At 36.8% G+C, this 21,157-nt stretch overlaps 1 protein-coding gene and 1 non-coding gene across 9 annotated transcripts in view; both read right to left on the reverse strand.

Moving 5' to 3' along the window:
* NLGN1 (neuroligin 1) overlaps window positions 1–21,157 on the reverse strand; it is an 873,763-nt gene that overhangs the window by 21,186 nt on the left and 831,420 nt on the right. The gene's annotated exons all lie outside the window — the stretch shown is intronic.
* LOC116536540 lies at window positions 6,015–6,121 on the reverse strand. Its single transcript, XR_004262692.1, has one exon. It is a non-coding gene; the product is annotated as a U6 spliceosomal RNA (small nuclear RNA).

Below are 21,157 nucleotides of genomic sequence, written 5' to 3' on the forward strand. Positions count from 1 at the left end.
GCAAATTTTTTTTTTTTTTTTTTTTTTTTTTTTTTTTTTACATGGGTTTAGTGTAAAGACAAACTATCAGATAGGCAATTATAGGAGTTTTGGAGGTTTTTTTTTTCTTTTTTTTTTAGAAGAAGAAAGAGAGAAAGAAAGAAAGAGAAAGAATAAAAAATAAAAAAAAAAGAATGAAGGAGAGGAAGAAGGAGGAAGAGGGAGCAAGAACAGGGGTGTTGCTTTATTACCCGAGCTAGAATGCAGTCTAAAAATGGGTATACTTATAATTGTGTTTAATAATAGAGACATAAAAAAAAATGAGGGAAGAAAATAACTAACAAGCAGCCAACCAATATTTCATTTAAACCTGTAAATAGGTGTGATGTGGTACTGATAAGAGTGTATATTTTGTGTATTTAAAGTGAAGAGTTCTATAAATGTTAATTAAGTCTACTTGTTCCGGATCTGAGTTCAAGTCCTGAATATCGATGTTAACTTTCTGTCTCATTGATCTGTCTAATATTGATGTTGAAGTCTCCCACTATTATTGCATGGGAGTCTAAGTCTCTTTATAAGTCTTATATATCTGGGTATTTCTGTATTGGGTGCATATATACTTAGGATCTTTAGCTCTTCTTGTTACATTGACCCTTTTATCATTATGTAATATCCTTCTTTGCTTCTTTTGATCTTTGTTGCTTTAAAGTCTATTTTATCAGCAAAAATTGCAACTCCTGCTTTCTATTTATTTATTTATTTTTGCTCTCCATTTGGTTGGTAAATCTTTCTCCACCCCTTTGTTTTGAGTCTTTGTGTATCCTTGCATGTGAGATGGGTCTGGATGTAGCAAACCAATAGGTCTTGGCTTTTTTTTGGCCTGTCTGTGTCTTTGGATTAGGGGATTTAGTCAATTTAAATTTAGAATTAATAATGATATATGTGAATTTGATACTGCCATTTAATGTTAGCTGACTGTTTTGCCCATTAGTTGATGTAAGTTCTTAACTATGTTGATGTTCTTTATTTTTTGGTATTTTTTAGAAAGGCTGATACTGGTTGTTCCTTTCTATTTATAGCGGTTCTTTCAGAAGCTCTTGTAAAGCAGGCCTGGTGGTGATGAAATCTCTGAGTGCTTGCTTGTTCACAAAATATTTTATTTTGTGAAGTTTCTTAGAGATGCTGGACATTAGACCTTTGTCAGATAGATAGGTTGCAAAAATTTTCTTCCATTTGGTAGATTATTTGTTTACTTTGTTGATAGTTTCTTTGCTGCGTGGAAGCATTTCATTTAATTAGATCCCATTTGTCAATTTTTTTTTTTTTTTGTAATTGCTTTTGGTGTCTTCATCATGAAATCTTTGCCTGTGCCTGTGATCTGAATGATATTGCCTAGGTTTTCTTCTAAGGTTTTTACAGTTTTGGGTTTTACATTTAAGTTTTTAATCCATCTTGAGTTGATTTTTATATATGAAAATTATTTAAAAATTCTAGTAATTACAGGAAACAGAAACTGAAGCTTATTGCTAAATTTTGGAGCTTAGGGGTATTTCATTTCTAACAACGAAGTATAAAATGGGATAAAGCCACAATCTAGAACAATACTAAATAACCTCATATACCTTGCACATGTACCAACACATCACCACACACACAAAAACACACATGCACACACCAAATAAAAATTGAAAGCACTAATATAACTATAATTCATCCTAGATAAAAATATTTTTAATGACTTAAATTTCATAGATTACAGAAATAGCATAGTAATATGAGTTATGTAGATTATGTCACTAGAAAAAAATACAGAAAATGAGAAGGGCAAGGAATCAGCTTTCCTTGAACATTTTAAATGTTGTCTGAGAAGCGGGACAGCATTTGGGAGAGGTGTAGAGAAGACGACTTAGCAAACAATCTCTGGATTTACCTCCATTGGTGCTCTTTTTTTTTTTTTTTTTTTTTGAGACAGAGTTTCACTCTTGTTACCCAGGCTGGAGTGCAATGGCGCGATCTCGGCTCACCGCAACCTCCGCCTCCTGGGTTCAGGCGATTCTCCTGCCTCAACCTCCTGAGTAACTGGGATTACAGGCACGCGCCACCATGCCCAGATAATGTTTTGTATTTTTAGTAGAGACGGGGTTTCACCATGTTGACCAGGATGGTCTCGATCTCTTGACCTCGTGATCCACCCACCTCAGCCTCCCAAAGTGCTGGGATTACAGGCTGGAGCCACCACACCCGGCTTGGTGCTCTTGACACACTGTTGCCACTGGTGTATTGGCCTATGTCCCTGAATAAACAGAGTATACCTTTGTGTTCCTGACACCTAGTTTAATTTCCATGGAATAAATATTTCATGAAATAATAAATAAATAACAAATGAATGAACCTCATGGTAGGACTTCTATTACTATAGTCTCTTGCTTGATGGACTTGGCCTTTGACTTGATTATCACAATACCCTGGGAATGAGAGAACATTAACAGATGCTATGTTCCATACATTTAAAACTTCCTTTATGATTTTCGAATAAAAATTTTCTGTTCAACAAGTCCAGGAGCAGTGGCTCATGCCTGTAATCTCAACATTTTGGGAGGGGAGGCCAAGGTGGGTAGATCACTTGAGCACAGGAGTTTGAGACCAACCTGGGCAACATGGCAAAACCCCATCTATACAAAAACTCCAAAAATTAGCTGGGCATGGTGGTACATGCCTGTACTTCCAGGTACTTAGGAGGCTGAAATGGGAGGATCATTTGAGCCCAGGAATCAGAGGTTGCAGTAAACTGAGATCACACTATCGCACTCCAGCCTGGGCAACAGAGTGAGACTTTGTCTCAAAAAAAAAATAAATAAATAAGGAAGGAAGGAAGGAGGGAGGGAGGAAAGAAAGAAAGAAGGAAAGAAAGAAAGAAGGAAAGAAAGAAAGAAACAAAGGAAGGAAGGAAGGAAGGAAGGAAGGAAGAAAGGAAAGAAAGGAAAGAAAGAAAGAAAGAAAGAAAGAAAGAGAAAGAAAGAAAGGTAGGCTTAGTACTATAATAACCTAAATATTCTCTTTAAATCTCAAAAGTCATCAAAATATTCTAGTCTTTGCAGTGAGAGGGAGTTTGGCTGATTTTATCGCCATCACTCTGATTCACAGATTCTTCTCTGCAAAGTACCACTGCTCTTCGAGTTGTTTAAGTGGTCAACTTCTTCAGTCTCTAAGTCTTGGCTTAAATGATTTTGGGAGGACTTCAAACATGGTTAATCCTACCTTCCTCTAAACATCCAGTTTAATCTAGACATTCTTTTTTAAGTGTGTACCACCAGTGAATTGGAATTATTTATTTAACCCCACCCCCGTATCAGGCAAAGTGCCACACATATAATGGTGTATCATAAATACTTAGGAAGTTAAAGGTGGCTATTTCTAAGCACCTTTGATTCTGGAAAAAAAGTAGTCAAAATATATATAACAAGGAAGAATTAGCTAATGATTTCTTTTTATGCATAGCCTAAATACAAATATAGTTAGATGACACTGTGTTTACAAAAAGTAGAAATGAACATATGAGGCCTGTTTTATATAGCTTTATTAATTTTTCCTGTAGTTAAAAATGGTCATCTTATCTAGAATTACCCTTGTATTTCTAAAGGAAAGGAAAAACTGGACCCAAATGGTAGATTGTACCTATAATTCCTGACATTATGTAGATACAATCACTACAGAAACCCCAAATATCTATAAAATAAACTAAGTGAAGGTAATATGTTTATTTTCATCTAATACAATTATCCATGATAACAGGCATAATAATGAGACTCAAAGGTGAAAACCAAGAATGGTGTAAGTATTCTGCAATGAAAGGTTTAGAAACACACGTAGAGAGGGGAGTCTCAAGTTAGATGTAGTGAAAGCTATAGCATAAAGAAAATTACATTAAGCCACTTTCAACAATCAGGTATCTGATAAAACTTGAAAGATAATTCAAGTTTCTCAGTACCCCAGATTTTAAATTACAAAACAATTTTAAAAGGACTTTTCGTAAGAAATTACAATTAGTAGCTTTTAAGAGACAAGCTTGCGAATGCTATATTAGGTCCATATGGTATGTATTTGGTGCATCTGCTAAGTGCACATAAAGGCACTGGAATAGGGAACTGAAATACCCTGAGGCAAACCCCTGATTCCAGCAGCCAGTGTAGGAGTATCAGCAGGTAGCCTCAAGGAATCTTGTTTACTAACGCCAAGGGAATATATGATAGTTCTGAGTTAGCTGTTTACAATTAATCTACCTAATACTGAAAACTGGAATAATCTTTTGCTTTGGGATTCTACTCAAATTTAAGCAACATGGTGATACTGGCTTCTGCAGTCCACTGGAGGTGCTGTCTGAAGCTCCAAATCTATTGCTGTGTTAGCCAGCGAAGGCTCACCAAGGAGAAAATTATTCATGTAACTTGGCCTTCAGCTAGAGAAATTTTTCAAAAGTTTTCCTAGGGATGGAATTACTACAGTAGCTAATATGGATCTTCAGCTCCGAGGGTCAAGGAATGCTGTTCAGCAGAGAAGGAAATATTGAAACAAGTAGAAGGTCAATTTAAAAGAAGCAGTGATCTGAATCTCCCCCAGGGTGCCCTCACATTAAGCTCAGATTTGTAATTGAAAATAAATCTTTTATGTCGGGGTGACAAGTCTGAGGTGCTGTTCTGGGTGCAGTTTTCACTAAGCATTATATTTTCCTGCTTGAAGTCACTGTCCTTTTCAGCTGATTTGACCTGTAATGCCACAGTTAGATGTTGGCTGCCAAGTGATTAGCTATTCAAGAAAAAAAGTGAAACTAATCTCTGTATTAATATACATGAGGTGAAATGAGAAGGAATCTGAGACTGGAAGACAGAGACTGATGTTACAGGCTGTGCAGCCAGGCATACTCCCCCAGATACAGTAGCAGAATCAAACCCGAGAGGAAGGGTGACATCTGGCAGAGATGGTGCAAGAGACAGCTGCTGTGGGTTGAAGTCACGGCTTGATTCTCCAGCACTTTACTGTAAAGGGTGAGTCCTTTTTCAGAATAAAAAGAGCATATTGTTATTATGCTGCTTACCAAAAAGTATACAAGTACACAGAATTCATATTTTTTTCTTTTACATTGAGGATTGGAGGGGAGCTATGTTGGAAAAAAGAAATAATTTTTTAAAACACTTGGTCATTTTACAAAGCACTTCTACATCGATTTGTAGCTACTGAGCAACCTGGCCGATTTTCCGTCTGTTAGAAATATCCCGTCTTTCTCCTAGAGAATCAGACAGGGATGAAAATCAATTAATACCACGAACATGAAAAAATATTTTAATGAAAAATAGTTCATTAAATCAACATTTGTTGGGCATCTTTTCTTTGCCAGACACTCTCCTAGTTAGATTATGGTTTTAATAAAACACACCTCCTATTCTTCCTTTTTGGCCTTCCTGCAATCTCACCATGGAGACACTATGTGGAAAAAAGATGCTTTGGAGCCTATGTGCTGAATCAGAGTTTCTGGAGAGGGACTTATAATCTCTAGGGTGGAATCTGCCTTGTTATCAAACTCTCCCGAGAATTCTGATGTCTTAAAGAATGTAAAGAATTTCGACAAAAATATTAGGGTTGGAAGAGCCTTTAGTAATTAGTGCAACCATATAATTTTTCAAATGAGAAAACTGAGGATCAGAGAGAGAATGTAAATTGCCTGATTTCACACAGCTGGTTAGGACCCTAATTTTTCTGTCTTCTAGTCCAATGCTAATCAAGGAGAAAAATATATAGGTTGTGGATTTCTTTACAACTCACAGTACTGTGTATGTTCCCTCTCTTTTTTGCTTTACTAGGAAACTATTTCTACATAACAATATTTATTATAATAGGAATTTTATACATTTCCTTTCCTTTTTACTTTTCTAGTCTACCATTTTTATGCAATGGTGTTTTTGTTATAAGAACATGACGGCAAAAATCTAGTAACTGAAACTATCTACTCTGTTGACCTTTCCTCCAGACTACATTTAAAAAAAAAAATGGAGTGCTTCAGGAATTTGAGTGTCATTCTTTCCCAGAGGCTATGCTAATCTTCTCTGTATTGTTCCAATTTTAGTATATGTGCTCCTGAAGCGAGCCCAGACTACATTTTATCCGCACTTAACTATTGTAGAGAAGTAGGGGTATTTTTCCATGAAAAATCAGTTTCCCTATGACAACAAATGAATATGTGAGGCCTGTTGTATATACCTTTATTAATTTTTCTTTCAGTTAGAAATGCTGATTTTTACCTATGAATCATCCTTATATTTTTAAAGGAAAAACTGGATTTTAAAATGTGGACCAATAAAATCCTTATTCTTGCTTTTAAAATTCTATCTACCTTAAGAAAAAAAAGTTCTGTTATAAACTAATTTTATTATTCTCTTTGCCAGGAAACTTTTTCCAGAGCTGAAATATCTATGTAGCTTAAGCCGGTTTTATTTTTTTCTGCACTCAGAAAAGATGGAAAACATCTGGCAGGTTCCTCTGGCAGGATATTCAAAGAAAATACTTTCTTTACTCTTCAGGCAAAGTAATCTAATTCTTTTTCGCCAGTGTTTTTATGGAACTAATTCCAACTTTTATACAAGTGTATAAATGCATAATGTAGATAGATATTTGTTGATCAGAGCCAAATTAGAGTAGTTTAGTTTGCAATTTATTTAAATAAATTATAACAAAATCAATGTTATAAATTGTACAGAAAATAATATGCTCTTTAGGGTTTTCACCTGTTACCCTTGCCAAAAGAAATATCATCATGCAACAAGCTTTTTTCAAGCTTATCCAAGAGGAAAGGTCTGCTGGTATGTTGCAATTGCCCAGCTTTGCCCAGGTGCCATAATGTGACCCATGTAACAGGGCCACCTCATGGTTGAGGAGATTGTCATGGCCCGAGAGAGTCTGCCTCCCAGCAGGTATCTTTTTCTAGTTTGTGCAAAGTTACTTTATGAATTAGTGGCAGCTCACCAAAAGGACTACAGCAAGCTCTGGACAAGTATTCAACATTACATTTGATTGTAAACAGGCTTAGACTTTTTCCCTAAATATTAAGGAAGGCTGTCCAACCATTTCTTACAAAGAAAATTACTCATTTTATTGTGAACTGAAAATCCATTATTAAATAAACATTATTTGAAAAACGTTCATGTCACATTATCCATTTCTGTGAATATTTTGGAGTTACAAAAATTGATCAGCACCAGTTATAGGTGCAAGTTTGACAATCAGAGGAAACCTTGATTCCCTACTAGACTAAGCCAGTATAGTCATATTGTGCTCAACAGTAAAACAACAAAAAAAGCCTTTTTCTTATTAAAAACAGCATGTCAGATTCTGCCCAGAGAAACCTCACTCAGAGGAACAAGGAAGGCTTTAAGGGTAGAAAGGGTGATCAATATTTGATTATCTATGTATCCTGGGTCATAGCTGCTTCTTTCTCCTGAGCTGGGCTGTAGTTTTTAAATTATTTATGATCAGAAGTAAAGAATGTTTTCTTGAACTCGGCTTCAAGGCCCAGCATCAACTCTGCTTCACTAATTTGACCTCCTTCTCCCTTCTTTATTCCTCAGCCTCTTTGACTCAGGCCAGGCAGACTTCTGTTTCTCCCTTTTCCAGATGTCAGAATCTTCCTCTAGGCTTTCGGTTATGCCAGTGTCCTAGTTGTGTTTCCTTTGTCATCTTTTTTTTTTTTTTTTTTTTTTTGAGACAGAGTCTTGCTCTGTCGACAGGCGCCAGGCTGGAGTGCAATGGCGCAGTCTCGACTCACTGCAACCTCCACCTCCCGCGTTCAAGCAATTCACCTGCCTCAGCCTCCCGAGTAGCTGGGACTATAGGCATGCGCCACCACACCCAGCTAATTTTGTTGTATTTTTAGTAGAGACGGGGTTTCACTATGTTGGCCAGGATGGTCTCGATCTCTTGACCTAGTGATCTGCCCGTCTTGGCCTCCCAAAGTGCTGGGATTACATCCTTTGCCATCTCAAAGTTCCTCTGCAACAGATCTTCACTCTTGAAGCAATAATTTTGTCTTGTGCAATGCTTTTCCCCCAAAACAAATAGACCCCTTAACTGAAATCAAATAAAATTTAAATAAAAAACACATATGAATACATATATTTGTCTGTTCCTTCCAGAATATGAACTAATTACATTTTAGTAATGCCCATTCTAGCATATAGCAATTAATAATAATGGTGACTAATTCTATGTAGCATAACTAGAATTTATTGAGAACATTACTCTGTGCTAGGCACTTGGCTAAGCACTTTCATACCATGTTTCGTTTAATTGATATAATAGCCATGATTAGAAGACAAGAGTTTAGATTCCATAGTGAGTTAATAACAGAGTAAGACTTAAGAGCTTTGTCCTGAAAAAAAAAAGTGCATATAATATTTTAATAATGAAGTGTGGCCCTATCTATGATCTTTTTTTTTTGAACAAAATATTCCCCTGCTGTAACAACCTAAAAGATTTCCTACTCTTCTCAGTATCTCTCTGCTGAACACTTAACTTTTTCTTCCTTAACAAATCATCCAAGCTACAATCTTCTATTCCTTGATAATATAATCTTCTCCTTTCCAGAGGTCACACATTGGAACAAATGCATGACCCATTTGTGACAATGAAACACAGCAGCCTCCTTCTTCTAATACAAAGGCACAATCAAAGAAGAGAAAAATAACTAAGCAAAAAAGGAAAGTGAGAGAAAACTCCCCTGGTTTTAAACATAACTCAATAGAAAATTGGTCTTTCATCAAAAGTATTTCCAGGCTAACGACTTGTGGTTTCTTTAGCTTTCATTTAAGTAGAATAGAACTCACTTTTTACAAAGTAGGTAAGTGGATAAAGTACTCATTCAATTTTACATTAATTTTAAAGGGAATGTGAACTAGCTTCAGTTGATATGAGCACTCATCTCAAAGAAAGCGTTCTGTCAGAGCTCCAGGCGACAGAACTGTCTAGCCTTATTTCAAGAAAGGACCATATTCAATGGTCATGCAATGTAAAGAGACTGACATTGGATCTTTGCCCTGAGAGCTCCATTCTTCACATCTCCTGTTTAGTTCTATATGGTTCTAAAGGAGAGAGAAAAAAAATCTCTTGATTGCATTCAGAACATATCTTATAGTTCAGTTCAAAAGAAATTTTATCGGCAGCATCTGACAGGTACCACACAAGGCACCAAGTGTAGAGAGGCATGGGAAATAAGTAACTTGTGAATTAGAGCAATCACATTAAAATGAAAATAAAGGAATAAATGCAGTTCTCAGCTATGGCTATACATAAATGAAGCAGTGATATAATAGAAAAGATAGGGAAAGGGCAGAGCCTATAAAAGGTATGTTTTTAACATCCACAAAATAGAACTTGAGATGTGCATCATTTTATTCACACTTTAAGGCTGCACCATTAAGAAACAAACATATGGACACTAATGTAATTGTTATATCCCCTCTATAATTCCTAACAAATCTCATCTGAAACTTTTAATTAAATATAGCACCATCACAAATTTCCTGGATGTGAAGAAGCCACAGAGTAGGAAGAAGAGGAGCAGGAGCAGGAGCAGGGAGGATGACAGGATGGAAATAGTATGAAAAACTCTGATATGAAGATTCTGTATTGGATTATAGTGCCCACTTTTGTTCTGATCTCCACACTATATAGTCTTTATTTAGAGTTCTTTATGGTAGAGCTGAAGCTCCAAAATACAGTCTTTTATTTTTATTTTATTTTTTTGAGACAGAGCCTCACTCTGTTGCCCAGGCTGGAGTGCAGTGGTGTGATGTCAGCCTGCTGCAACCTCCACTTCCTGGGTTCAAGTGATTCTCATTGCCTCAGACTCCTGAGTAGCTAAGACTACAGGCATGTGCCACCACACCCAGCTAATGTTTTATATTTTTAGTGAAGACGGGGTTTCCCTTTGTTGGCCAGGCTGGTCTTGAACTCCTCAGGTGGTCTGCTTCCCTTGGCCTCCCAAAGTGCTGGATTACAGGAGTAAGCCACCACGCTCAGCCTATACAGTATTTACGTAGCACTCGTTACTATACAATATGTACCTAGCACACTTTCTACACATACTATGTGCTCAATAAATGCTGGATTGGTGACTCTGCATTTTAATGATGGATACTCTTTATAAAAAACTATCTGTGGTCGGGCCCGGTGGCTCACGCCTGTAATCCCAGCACTTTGGGAGGCTGAGGCAGGTGGATCACGAGGTCAAGAGATCGAGACCATTCTGGTCAGCATGGTGAAACCCTGTCTCTACTAAAAATACAAAAATTAGCTGGGCATGGTGGCGTGTGCCTGTAGTACCAGCTACTCAGGAGGCTGAGGCAGGAGAATTGCTTGAACCCAGGAGACAGAGGTTGCAGTGAGCGGAGATCACGCCATTGCACTCCAGCCTGGGTAACGACAGCGAAACTCTGTTCCCCCCACTGCCCCCCTCAAAAAAAAAACCTATCTATTTGCCTGACTCTATTCCCTATTAGACTATAAACATTTGAGGATACTGAGGGGAAAGAAAAGAAATCACGCTTTATCCCCCGCCAATCTCTAGCACACAGTACGCCATATGTACAAATTTATAGAATAAAAAATATGCAAATGAATCTGGCAATCCTTTCTCCCAAGTGAAAATGGGGTCTTAGCATCGTAATCCTCTCTACATGTCCCCTTGCTTGCTGATGACCTAGATGAGTTTCACTTGCAAATGTGAATTTCTAGTTGGAACTAGAAATCTGGTGCCTATCAGCGCCAAAGCTAAACTGATTGTGCAGTGATCCATGTCAATTGCTAAGGTAGCCAATATGAATGAATTAGTCATGCCTGGTCTGCTTATTTTTTGCGTACAGACACAGGCTAAAAACATGTTTTGTGGATTATTATCTTTTTCAAGAATCTAATTAATATACATTACCCATCTGCAAACTTTCAGGCAGATTTACAGACCCTTCCAGTTCTTGTTCAGATGTGGTTAGACGTCGGAGCAAAGCAGAGTGGTAACCATCGTTGTGGAGCCTGAAAATGTCTGGTCTTTCGCAGCCAGTGTGGTTTCCGCTGAGATGGCTGTTATTGGCTTCCTGAGATAGCTTTAACGGACTGTTGGCTTGGGCTCTTTATCTCATCTCCAGTCTGGATCGCTTGATGAGTGAGTAATGAACGCGAGTTGGTCTAGCTGACAGTTGTCAACTACCAAGGGGTTATAGATAACTATAAGTAAATTTAAAGGATTGGAGAGACTTCTGGCTGAACTGATAAAATCATTTAGATGAGAAGTCTGAATAAGAGGTAGAGTGAGAGACAGCAGGAGCAAGAAAGACCTGTTATAAGGCTCTTCGGAAGAGTTTAGAGAGACAGGCTCTTAACAGAAAAATGTAGGTGGGTTTGTCTTTCACAGCACCCACACTACCTTCTGCCAGATAATAATGAAGAACTTGTGTTAAACGGAAGCTCACTGAATGGTGAGCCTGTTGAGGTCGGGGACTAGTTTTACAGCTTCCAGATGATGTGTATCCTCAGGACTTGACATATAATAGTCATTCAATGACTATTATCATTGACTTCAACTGCAAACGGACACAGTTCTGTCAAAACCGGGAAACAACCTTGATCTTGATCTCCAAGTAACATCAAAAACAATAACCCCTCATCTTTTCTAAGATAGGTAGAATTGAATCACAGTAATTTAGAGAATGCTTAAGATGTATTAACCTTAAGATTTGGAAATACTCCAATTATATAGGCTCTATGCTATTAGTTCTTAGGAATTATTCTGCTCTATATGTCTACATGGACCATAGCATAATGAGGCTAAGGATCAATGAGAACAATGGGTGTTGGATTAGTTTAATTTACTTGTCACATTCCTAGAGTGGACCAGCTATGCTTTCTTTGGTTCCTGCTGATCCAATCCATCAATGTGGCCATCAGTAGATTATCAAGACCAATTTTTCCCCAGTGCAAACCATTTAACCATTCATTCATTCATAAATGTATTTACTCTAAAGTCTAAACAGTAGCTTTATTAAAAATGGAATTAGGAGTTAAAAACAGTGGCTCGCACCTGTAATCATAACCCTTTGGGAGGCTGAGGCAGGGGGATCACTTGAGGTCAGGAGTTTGAGACTAGCCTGGACAACATGGTGAGACCTCATTTCTATAATCGAAAAATTAATCAGGTGTTGTGGCATACACCAGTAGTTTTAACTCCTTGGAAGGCTGAAGCCAGAGGATCATTTAAGCCCAAGAGTTTGAGTTTACAATGAGGTGTGATCAGGCCACTGCATTCCAGACTGACTGACAGAGTGAGACCCTGTCTCTATTTCTTAAAAATTGAAACTAGGATCATCCTGATAAGCTTTTCCTGAAGAAGAATAGCCTTGTCTAGTCTTCTCATAAGGCTTACCTGTGTATAGAAAGCTGTTTTTGCAAGGATAAACAGTTGGCTTTACAGATAAGTTCATATACAAAACAACCAATATGCTGAAAGATTAATGATTTCATTTTCATTGAACTTGACTTACTCAAAATAGGAAAGTAAACATGTAGTGGGATTCTTGCCATTTCTAAATTTCTTTTAGGTCTTTCTGCTTTCTTCTAGACTCAGCAAGTATCCAGTAATGCCTAGAAACACTACTGCAATTCTCATTCCTAGAATATTTGTTTTGAGACTAGCTAAATAACCTGTTAAATGAACTTATGCTAAACTACTATTGAATGAATTAGGGTCATGTAATGTGTCTCCCTAGGGCTTGTCATATAATAGAAATTCAATAAGTGTACATTGAATCAAATTGACAATGGGCACAATTCTATCAAAGCTAGAGAAAATCACCTTTGATGTCAGTCTCCAAGTAATGCCAATTAAATTCCACAATACGTTATTAGGTTACCATATCAGGTAACATTTCCATCCAATAGGAGACTTTCAGAGACAGTTTTCAAGGCTGGTTATAGGTGTTAACAATGCGTAAAGTAAATGGGCAGAATATTTGAACCACATCGATCAGTATATTATAGAGGTCTCATAACAATTACTTTTAGAATGCATCTCTAGTTATATATAATCTTTGATATCAATAATACTTAGTAATGTTGAGAAACATTTTATCAGCACTTTGTAGTCTATGTATACATAATTTTATACATATCTATTCGGTTACTGTGTAATTAGACACCAGGATTATTTCCTTCATGGTTTCTAATTCCAAGTGAAAACTAACAAACCAAGAATACTTTCCCAAACAATACTCATTAGGAAAAAACAGAAGAAGATATTTTAATTCAGTTACTTATTAATATATTTTTCAAACAGTTTTTAGGATAGGTAAAGCAGGATACGGAGGCCAGGCGCGGTGGCTCTCGCCTGTAATCCCAGCACTTTGGGAGGCCGAGGTGGGCGGATCACGAGGTCAAGAGATCAAAACCATGTTGAAACCCCGTCTCTACTAAAAAATACAAAAATTAGCTGGGCATGGTGGTGTGTGGCTGTAGTCCCAGCTACTCGGGAGGCTGAGGCAGGAGAATCGCTTGAACCCAGGAGGTGGAGGTTGCAGTGAGCCGAGATTGTGCCACTGCACTCCAGCCTGGCACCTGGTGACACAGCGAGACTCTGTCTCAAAAAAAAAAAAAAAAAAGTAGGATACACAGTACAGTTCACTCATGTTGCCCTTCCCCACAATCTAGAAAGAAAGCCTAAATCACGCTTTATGTATTAAACAAAAATAGCTAGGTAGGAGACTTAGTTCCAAAAAATAATAGGGTGATTGCCTTTTGAACTAAAAATTACAAAGACTGTAAATGCCACTTTAAAAAAAATATATGAGTGCTATTAATCTCCACTTCCCAAATGGAATCTAGGGAGATGATGCTACTGCTACCTGCACATCTATTACACAAAACAGCAGCATTAAATGGGTATAGATTAAAATAGAAATAGATTGCACAGATGCACTTTTGGCTCCAGAACATCCTTATAAAACACCTAGTCACACACAGTCTCCCTCTAATTTCTAGTAACAATTTAAATAAATACAAGATGTCAGACAATAATCCCAGTTCAGGGAAAAAAGGGCTTCAATTCCACCCAAGTTAATTGAGGCTAGAATCATTCCTGTGACATCTATGGCAATTTCACATTGGTGCACTTCAATTAAGGAATAATAACAGTGCAAAGTAATTTATACTCATAGATTAGATGTCGTCTGTGAAAAATTACCGATTAACTCAAAGGCGGCCTCTGGAGTGCTCACCAAGCATTTTAATGGGGGTCTCCCTGTCACCTCTTGTCCTAATATCTGATCAGAAACTAGCAACACTTTAAATTTGCCTTTTAAAAGACTCAATATACCTATTTTACACATCTATGACTTGCCCTTTTAAAATTCCCCTAACCACAACTGTTTTGTAGTAATGGTCAACTTTAATCATCTCCTTTTAAAAATTATTTTACTTACATTGTTTCCTTTTATTTCAATTCTTCATGTGTACTTAGGGGGATTTCCTTTAATAAAGTAATTAAACGACAATCATTTGAATAAAATTGTTCTGTATGGTATTTCCACCTCAGTGAGCATATATAGCTCTTAACAACAAGAAAATGCAGTGTTTGTAGTACAGAGAGAAAAGATTCTTAATTACTGTTTTCCCAAATTACAATTTCATCTTAGTCCCTGCATCATGCAGAAAACTTTGTGCATCAGATTTGACTTTTATAAACTTCCCACAAATTAAACAGGAAGATTATCACTTGGTTGCCTGTTCTTAAATCAGTACCTTCTTCTTTCAGAACCTAGAACATATGACTAAAAATCATACACTTTCTAAAAAATAAGTAAAAATAGCTTTATTGGAACTATTACTTCTTCTCCCTTCTTTAGCCATTAGATGAATTAAAAAGCACAATGAAACATAAAAAAAAAACCCACAATTATTTTATTAGGAAAGAAAAGAGTCTACTTTCAGTTATCAGTTATGTATTCTTTTTTTTTTTTTTTTTTTTTTGAGACCGAGTTTCGCTCTTGTCACCCAGGCTGGAGTGCAATGGCGCGATCTCGGCTCACCGCAACCTCTGCCCAGCTAATTTTTTCTATTTTTAGTAGAGACGGGGTTTCACCATGTTGACCAGGATGGTCTCGATCTCTTGACCTCGTGATCCACCCACCTCGGCCTTCCAAAGTGCTGGGATTACAGGCTTGAGCCACCGCACCCGGCCATGAGTTATGTATTCTTAACAGATGAAACACAAAAATGAAACAGAAGTAAAGCAAATTTAGCTTTTTTTTTTTTTTCCTGCCTATAATGATGGAAGTGTCAGAGGCCCTAGACCTAAAACAGTCAGAAGATCTGAGTCCAATGAGAGTTCTGTCATCCAAAAGTGCTGAGAATTTGGGGTGAGCTCTTGGACGTCTGTAGAACAGTGTTCTCTGTAGAATGAGGCAACATCTCAATAAGTTGTAAAGACTAAATGCGTTAACATGTGTTGATTGTGCATACTCAGGATAGCTGTCATTTTTGTAGGGTACTTCCTATTCAAATAGACTGTCAGAAGAACTATTAAAATGTTTTATCTCTCTGTAGCAAGTATTGTGTGGCCCTTTTCTTAAGAGTAAGGAATCATGTATTCTGTAATTTATGAGAAACTGCAACATAACCAACCTCGTGGGACTTTCAGAAAAAAATATTAGAAATGTGCATAAAGAAACTGAAATAGAAAAGGAATTACATAGGAGAATTTTTAAGATTTTTTTAAGAAAGAAAAAACCCAAGCATAGCGACCCAGTTAATTTAATATTAGCTAAAAATTTCTAAGATTACAGTCATTAAAATGTCGTTCTGTGTTTGGTTTAAAAGTGTTGCTTTGTGGCAGCAGCTTATTTATATTGCTAACACTGTTTATTTAAACCTGTCATTGCCATAGTGACGAAGTCTCCAGCCTGCCCACCCACAAGCCTAACAAGCCACATTAAGTCATTTTGTGAGCTCTGGATCTGGGAAGATACATGTATTTGAAAGGAGGAATTTAAATATGATCTCCTTCCTTGGAGAAAAGGGTTATCAAAGCAATGGGCAAAGGGCATACTGTTTTTTGGATATTAGGAATGTCTGTATGTGAACACTGAAATACACTGAGCAAGGTTGGGCCTGCTCAGATGATCTATTCAGCTTTCCAAGACTTGTGATTAAAAACGGTGTCCGACTAAGTAACTCCAATGTACCATCTCTCATCCTTGCCTCAAATTCAAAAAACGGCATAGAAAAAATAAATAGCTTGAAATGACAATGACAATCAAGGCAGGGAGTTAAGCTACGAAAAGAATCTTTTATTTCCGGAAGTAATCATAAAGTTTATCATGCTGGATTTCATTTACTTAACACCTATAGATCATCTATGGCAGTGGACCCCAACCTTTTTGGCACTGGGGACTGGTTTTGTAGAAGTCAGTTTTTCCATGGATGGGGGTGGGAATGGTTTCAGGATGATTCAAGTGTATTGCATTTATTAGGCACTATATTTCTATTATTATTACATTGTAATATATAATACTTTTACAATTCACCGTAACGTAGAACCACTGGATCCCTGAACTTGTCTTCTTGCAACTAGATGATCCCATCTGGGGGAGATGGGAGACAGTGACAGATCATCAGGCACTAGATTCTCAAGAGGAGCACACAACCTGGATCCTTTGCGTGCGCAGTTCACAATAGGGTTCAAGCTCCTATGAGAGTCTAATGCTGCCGCTGATTTGACAGGAAGTGGAGCGCAGGCGGTAATGCGAGCAATGGGGAGCAGCTGTAAAGATGAAACTTCATGTGCTTGCCTGTAGCTAACCTCCTGCTATGTGGCCTGATTCTTTTTTTATTTTGGTGAGACAGAGTCTCACTGTCACCCAGTCTGGAGTGCAGTGTCTTGATCTTAGCTCACTGCAACCTCCGCCTCCTAGGTTCAACCGATTCTCCTGTGAGGCCTGATTCTTAACAGGCCATGGACTGGTAGGGTCCATGGCCTGGGGGATGGGGACTACTGATTTAGGGTGTACCAAGCAGTGTAAGCAATTTATAACTGTTGACTCATTCTATCACCGAAGCACCCTAGCAGTCCAGTATGTTATCCCCACATTGAAATCACACTGCTGCAAGTAGTAGAGTCTAAATTTGAACCCAGATTCTGACTCCAGGGTCCATGCTCAAACCGTTACTCTCTGTTGCTGTGAGAAAGTAGATTAAGAACTGCTTGATGAAACAGAGCTGCCGTGCTCTGTTGACGCACGTCCACACTGATAAATATACGGTGTGGGGTAAGGATTTATAGATTTACTACCTGTGTCCCCAAAAGATCATAATATACTTGAGAATAAGGACTGTGTTGATTTTGTTTTTTACATATATACTACGTTCCAGGAAGGTGTTCAATTTTTTTTTTTAATTGGTGGATAAGTGCAGGTCTAAAGGATGACTAGCAAACTCCGCTTCTAAGAATCCTGGCACAGAAGTCCAAGATCAACACACCTAGTTGGGCATCCATATCTCTACTGTGGGAAAGCTATTTTTAAAAATTTTAATCAAATATATTTTTATTATAAAAGCAGTACACTCAATTAAATTTAAAACCTCAACAAGAAAAAAAAAACAGGCAAAATTAAACTACTTGTTTTCTATTAGCAAAAAACAATGACACTGGTTATGAATAAGAATTTTTAAAAGGTACAGGGAGTTATAATCAAATTTCCTAGCAGTTAAAATGATTATAAAGGGACTTTATCTCTGCTGTTTTTCTAGGAGGGAAATGAATAAAAATGTAGGGTTCAAAGCTATTTAAAACTCTTGAAGCTATGTTTTGTCATTGTTATCAAGGGTTGGATGAGGCTGTCACCTGTTATTTTAAGTAGTCATTAAGTAAGTTACAAGTGGTCAGCTCAATGATAAAGTAGAAGACGTGGCACAAGGAACAGATTTTGGAAACTGGTGGAAATGTGGAAGCAGAAAAGAGACAGCAGAGGAATATGGTAGAGCCTCATATATCCCCGGGGTTGCAAAATTCCCCTGGATTCCTGAGCTGGAATCAAACAAAGAATGAAAAGACTTACAAATTCTCTTATGTATGACCTGTGCTTGAACCCCTTCTTTGCTTTCAAAATGAATGCAGGGGTGGTATATAGTCTGAGCTCTTGAATATTCCAGAGTAGAAATTTCCTTAAGTGTCATTTCCTTGGGTCATGATTTTTTCTCCTAAAACTCCATGGATGCTGCTCTATCATAGTCTGGAATACAATTGCAGAGACACTGGTTGTGTGAATTTTTTGTTACTTTCTAGGTATTCTATTGTTGGTTTTGTTTTTTCTTAATGGACTTTCTTTTCTGTCTGGCCTGAATAATGACAGCGCTCTTGGCAATTTAAAAAATTTCAGGATTTATCTAAATGTAGGTATCTCTTTTTAATCTTTGCTTAGTATAAGGAGAGCTCTTTCAATTTAAATACTTGAGCCAATTTTTCGATTCAAGAAAACTCTTCCATAATACATTTCATTATACTTATATTCCAATTTTTATATCTTTCTTTAGAAAACTCTACTAAAGTTAGATCTCCATATGTTTAATATCATATGTATCATCTTCTTTCTCTTCATTTCAACTTTGTTTTCTTTTTCTTTTTTTTTTTTTTTTTGTATTACAGGTAAACTTTTTAGTGTGATCTGCAACCAGTGAATCAATTTGCTATTGTATTAATTCCATGCTTTATTGGCATCAATTTTAGTGGAGTTGAGATCTGTTATTACTATTTAATTCTCTTGGTATCCTTCCTTATCATACACATCCATTGTTAAATATCAGCCTCATGTCTTTTTGTTTAAATCTGTTTTCTCTGATTTATGCCTCTGTTTCAGAGTTAATGTAGTGCATATTATATAAAGAGTGTCAATTTCTAAAAAAAAAAAAAATTATATTCTGGGGCTCCTGTATCATTTTCAGAGATCTGCTTTTCTTTTACTATGATAATCCTTTTTTCTTGCTTGATAATATTTTTAAAATAAAAAAAAGTATTTTATTTTTTAATGTTTTCTTTTTATTTATTTTCTTTGAGCATGGTATCCATCCCTGCAGTTTGTCGAAACGTGAGTTTGACTTGCTCTTAGTCCTACTCAGTCGACTTGTCAACTAGCCAAACCCTCTTCTTAGATCTAGGGCTGGATGGCTTGCCAATGTACATTCTTCCTGACTCAGCTTTTAGCATTTACAGTTATACTGACTACCACTCTTTCTGCCAGGCTAAAACACATAAAGAAATAACAACTATTGTATTATCCAGGATTTGAAAAATTAATATAAAAGGAAACAATAAAAATGAATCAAGCAAAAAAGAGTAACAGCAACAAAAGAAATGTATTAGGTTACATGATAAATAACTAAAATGCAATCATGAATAGCTGAATCCAAATGTTTAAGCCCTACTGTCAGGATCCTCTCTTGCATAAATTCTAGATGAAAGGGGCCAAGAGAGATACAGTGCAAGCCTGCTAGATGCATACATTTAAGTTCTTAGAATTAGGCAAGTATCATTCTTCATTTAACTATAGGTAAGAAATGGATGTCTGACAAGCTCCCAGGTAGTCAGTGATGAAAGCCAAGACATTACATCAACCCTACTGAGTGGCAAACATACCAGTGCAGATGACCTTTTATTTGAAAATAAGTAAAGAAAATTAACAAGAGAGACAGACAGTTGATAGTATCTTATTATCTGTACAAATGAGAGTGAGTGCTTAACTTTAAAACTGATTTACTACAAGGATTGGAAAACAAATCTAGACATACTATCTTGCATCCTCTGTCGATGAAATTGGCTGCAAAGTCATAAGAATAAATTAAAGCCTGAACTGAAAATAGAAACTGTAAGAGGGAGCAAAAAACCTAAGAAACACTTCATAGTAGAGAAGAAATGATAAAAAATATAAAAAAGAATAAAAAGAAAGTAGAGATTGAAGAAATGTCTATTTAACCTCAAGAGTTTAGATACACATTCCAGGGGAAGATAGGGCAGCTGCAAAGGAGGCAATAAGCAAGTACAAATTAGCAAGGAATAAAAGAAAGCACATGGATGACGCTTACCTGAGTTTGAAGACAAAACAAAACAAATGAGCATAGCAGTTAAAATAACTGTTTTTAATCCAGTGGCCTAGTATGAAAAGAAACAAATCTACATAGATACCTACTAGAACAAAATATTTCAATCATGAGGATATTTAGCACATCCTACCATCAACTATACAGGTAAAAATGTTGTCCATGAAGGAATTAAAAGTCTTAATACCAACTGACTTCTTTGCAACATATAATATCTGAAGACAATAGAAAAGGTGCCACAGAGTTTTCAGGGCAGGGTACCAACTTATAACTTAAAAATTTTATCCTGGTCAGGTGCAGTGGCTCACATCCGTAATCCTAACACTTTGGGAGGCTGAGGCAGATGGATCACTTGACGTCAGGGATTCAAGGCCAGCCTGGCCAACATGGTGAATCCCCGTCTCTACTAAAAGTACAAAAATTAGACTGGCATTGTGGTGGATGCCTGTAATCCTAGCTACTCAGAAGGTAGAGGCAGAAGAATTGCTTGAAACCTGGAGGCAGAGGTTGTAGTGAGCCGAGATCGTACCACTGACCACTGCACTCCAGCTGGGTGACAGATAAGACTCTGTCTCAAGAAGAAAAAAAAAAATTATCCTAACCAAATATCTATTTACATATAAAAACAATAGAATGCTAACTTTAGATACACTTGGCTCAGAAAGTTATGTTCATTTTGCAAATATTATGTGGGGGTGAATTCCATCTGACTGAATGATGAATCAAAACCAAGAATTTTAAAATAGGAAAATTGTGTGATTAAAGGAATGGTGTGGTATAAAATTGTTAAACGTAATTAACAGTATGAATAATTGTAGTTTTGGATAGACAAATGAATAAAACATAAAATGTAGTATTGAATAGAATCTGTATAAGCTATAAATAAATATTAATGTAAGCTTTCAGGTCTAAACACATAGGTTCTATTGACAACCACTTTAAATTGGGATGGCAGGGAATAAAGGCAAGATAAAGTATTCAAAATTCCTTACACTAAATT

The sequence above is a fragment of the Sapajus apella genome, unplaced genomic scaffold (genome assembly GCF_009761245.1).
Source record: "Sapajus apella isolate SASKATOON/1434 unplaced genomic scaffold, GSC_monkey_1.0 scaffold101, whole genome shotgun sequence".
Lineage (NCBI taxonomy): Eukaryota > Metazoa > Chordata > Mammalia > Primates > Cebidae > Sapajus > Sapajus apella.